The sequence below is a fragment of the Neltuma alba genome, unplaced genomic scaffold, assembly GCF_004799145.2.
Source record: "Neltuma alba isolate B1F8T4 unplaced genomic scaffold, ASM479914v2 tig00012846_pilon, whole genome shotgun sequence".
NCBI classification, from domain to species: domain Eukaryota; kingdom Viridiplantae; phylum Streptophyta; class Magnoliopsida; order Fabales; family Fabaceae; genus Neltuma; species Neltuma alba.
The window spans coordinates 233,729-236,827 of record NW_021637233.1 but is presented as its reverse complement, the minus strand read 5'-3'; positions in this window follow the sequence as shown (position 1 = coordinate 236,827).

The window sequence follows — 3,099 nt, the reverse complement described above, 5'->3', positions numbered from 1 at the left end:
TTGTAAAAGTATTTTCTGTTATCCATAACGAATAAATTGTTTTTTTGGTCCAAATGAAACACACATTAATTTGAGAAAACTGTTTAGCCCGCAAAAAAAGATAAATTATTTTTGCTATCGTTTTCCTTTCACAAAAAGTTTTTTAGGCAATCATCCACCCAGTATCATGTATTTTTATCGCAAACTATGTGAACTTTGATTCTTTTTGTGGTGTATGTAGGTTATAGATTTTTTACTCTATGATCAAGTCGATTGGTCGATATAAATATATAATATTTTCCTTTTTATGTTTTTCTCACTTATTTTCCTTTCGTTTTTGTCTAATTTATTGTTGTATGAGAATAATATATGAGTAATCAAAATATATTTTAGGCCATATTAAATTTAATTTGTACAATTAACTTATGTTAACTATTAATTAGGAGAGGGTTTTGTGAGCTGCCTAGTACCCTTCACATAAAATCAAGTTCTGAACACATCTTTGTTTTCACATATCGTCCATGTTATCATGTTCTTTACGAAGGTTTTCGAAGATTTTATCATAAGATTTTGGTAGTGAATCTATTATAGGGCTTATTTGGCAGAGTGGTGGAAATTTCTCATGAGCTCGTTTTACATAAACTGAGACAAAATTTTTCTCATATACTTACCTTGTATTCCGTAAATCACTATTAAAAAACTACTTATAAACTATTTATAAGTTGTTCCAAACGGCTTATAATCGGTTTTCATTTGAGATAGAAAACCTTAATATATTGTGAGATGAACAAGGAAACATTTGCATTATGAGTAAATAATTGGGAAACTTTCTAGTGTGTTTTTTATATATTTTATTTTGTTTATCTATGAACTAATAATTTAAATTTTCAACTAGCCAGCTGAATGCATCAACTATATAAGCTATTTGCTAAATTTCTATTTGCCGCTTTGATTTTTATCTTTACGTATTCCTTCAGTATATGTGCTCCCTCCGAATCTTAATACAAGGCATTAAAGTTCCATTTGTCAATGTGTATGTCATTTTACATAATCTTAATGGTAATTAATATCATTTTATCTAAAATACCTCTTGGAATATATCAAAATTACTTGTCTAACGAAAATTAATAGCTCTAAAATACATTTTGCTATCTTGGACATACATGTTCCTCAATATTATATATCCACCACACCGAATAATTTTTCCTTTATTTAGAAATTGAAGATCGAAACAACAATAACTTTAACAGAAGAAGTTAGTCTCTTACAATTTGGTGAATCAATATTCAAATTCATGCTAGAAGGAATACTCATGTAACACTCTGAATTTTCTGACTCAGGAAGAGTAGAAAACAAAATTCATTAAAATTATTTAATACCTAGATAAAAATGGGGAAAATTGTAGAATATTGACTTTGAGGGCTTAAGAATTTTATAGAAAAGTTCATTTTCCCAAAAGTGGCTTAAATAATTTTAAAGTTATTTTCAATGCAAAATTAAGAAAATTCTAAGAAAAATGCCTAGAGGTTTCTAATTAATTTGAACATTTCAGGAAAATTATTTTAAGTGATACAGAAATTATCTGAGGCATAAAATCCTTAAAATGGGTTGAGTAATTTCTGGAGTTAATGGCTATTTTCCTGGAAAGTTCAAGAAAAAAAAGTTAGAAGCTGACTTTTGACCCAAAATTATTACAGAAACTATTTTATAGGACAAAGAAGTTAATGGATAAGGAAAATCCATATAAAATATAGTGAAATAATTTCAGGATATATTTTATACCTCAGAAAAAGAGGAGAAAGGGTGGAAAGGAAAGGGAGGGAGGAAATGAAGGGCATAATGGTCATTTCATTTACTGCTACCCATGCCACACGTGTTCCCTCGCGTAATAACCCGTCAGAACTTTCTTTCCCCTCTTCATTTGTGACCTGTGAGCAACCAGAGAAGGAAAGAGGCGAGACTGAGAGTTAGGAAGCCGGAGAAGTGATCGGAGGCGGTTAAGCATACATGTAGTTGTGATTTTTGATTAAGGTGAACGTTTTGATCACTCTCCTATCCTTCTTTTCTCCATTTTCTACATGATTGAAGAGGTGTTGGAAAATAAATTTCTGGGCAATGATGAAATGGGGGGAAATCAAATGAAATAGTGATAGGAACAAGTATATTAAGGCTTGTGCAAGGAAGTTTCGGTGTTGCATGTTGATAGTGGTAGTTGCATGTGGATTTCTTGCTCTGTTTTTGGTTGGCCGAAACAGGGGAAAGAAGGTTGCTCGAATTTATAGCTCAGAGTCTATAAAAATCAAGACACATAATAGTGAAAATCTGATTGCATGTGAGTATGTTGGATTGCATGTCGTTTTCTTCTTTCGGTTACCGCATAATGCGACTGAATGGGGAGTAAGAGTTGAACTCCTTTCCTCATGCGCGTTGGGATGCTGTTAAGGGAGACTAGACCGGTCAATGGAATATTATAACGCTGTATTTGTTTGTTTGTGCTTTAGTTTTCTAGTTCTTGATAGCCAAAACATGGACTTATATCCTTGAAGGTGGGTGTTTTGGCTTTTGAACATGGGAACTGAGTTCTTAAAATCTGAAAAGAAGGAAGCACATTGTATTACCGTTTCTGTTTAAAAGAGCTGTTGTTGGTGTTTGGGTTTTTGGGAGAAGGAGGGGAACGAATTTAAGTATTGGAAGTGAAAAGTGGTATATACACATATACACACACATTGAGGGCAAGAAAGAAACGTGTGATGCTTTGGGGATGCATTGAACTTGAGTATGAATGTTGAATGTGGTTTTTAAAAAAATCTGGAAAATATTTCCAGAATAAGCATAACACTTGCAAAGACAATATTAGAGATTAGGAAAATGATAATTGGTTGTATGTTGTTGGATATAAATAAAATGAAAACTCTGAAAGTTTAGAAGTTGGGATAGAAGTTTAAGAATATAAAGTTTGAGTTGATTTCTAATTGGAGGAAGATTTAAGAACTAACCTTAACTCTGAAAATTTTTCCAGATTTAACGTTGAGGTTGTATGGGGTTGGAAAAGCACAAGAGATTTAAGGTTTCGCTTGGTACGAAACAATAAAAATGAGGGATAAGGATTGTGATTGGAGT